The following is a 497-nucleotide window of genomic DNA, read 5'->3' on the forward strand; positions in this document are numbered from 1 at the left end:
AGTGCACTTTCTGCAGCAGCAGCGGTGGCGGTTCGAAATGGAAATCAGGGCAGCAAATTGAACGCTTTGCCAGGGCTCTCCGGATCTGCAGGAGCAGCTTTATCTCTGTTTGCGCCGGAGGCCCGACACGGAGGAACCTTTCCTTGCAGCCCGTGCCCTGTCCTCACATCTCGGGCTTCACCCGTTCCGGTGCTGGACGCCTGCCCTCCACGCCATCGTTTTCACTGAGCGGGGACAGGAAAGCGAAGCGCGGCGAGGCTGAGAGGGCTAAAGCAGACGTGGCCATTCGACCTGCATTTCAGGAGCTCAGGTCTGCACCTCGGCAGCTGGATCGCGCCAGCCCTGGCTGCTCCCTCCCTCGGCCGTACGCAGGCTGCGGTAGCGCAGTCACAGCTGCCGAGGCTCGGCACCCTTCTCCAGGCCCCCAAAACCCAACGAAACACACCCTGTCAACACCAAACAAGAGCAGGCGCTGGGCAAGCTGGCTGGCGGCTGCC

The sequence above is a fragment of the Phaethon lepturus genome, unplaced genomic scaffold (assembly GCF_000687285.1).
Source record: "Phaethon lepturus isolate BGI_N335 unplaced genomic scaffold, ASM68728v1 scaffold29414, whole genome shotgun sequence".
NCBI lineage: Eukaryota > Metazoa > Chordata > Aves > Phaethontiformes > Phaethontidae > Phaethon > Phaethon lepturus.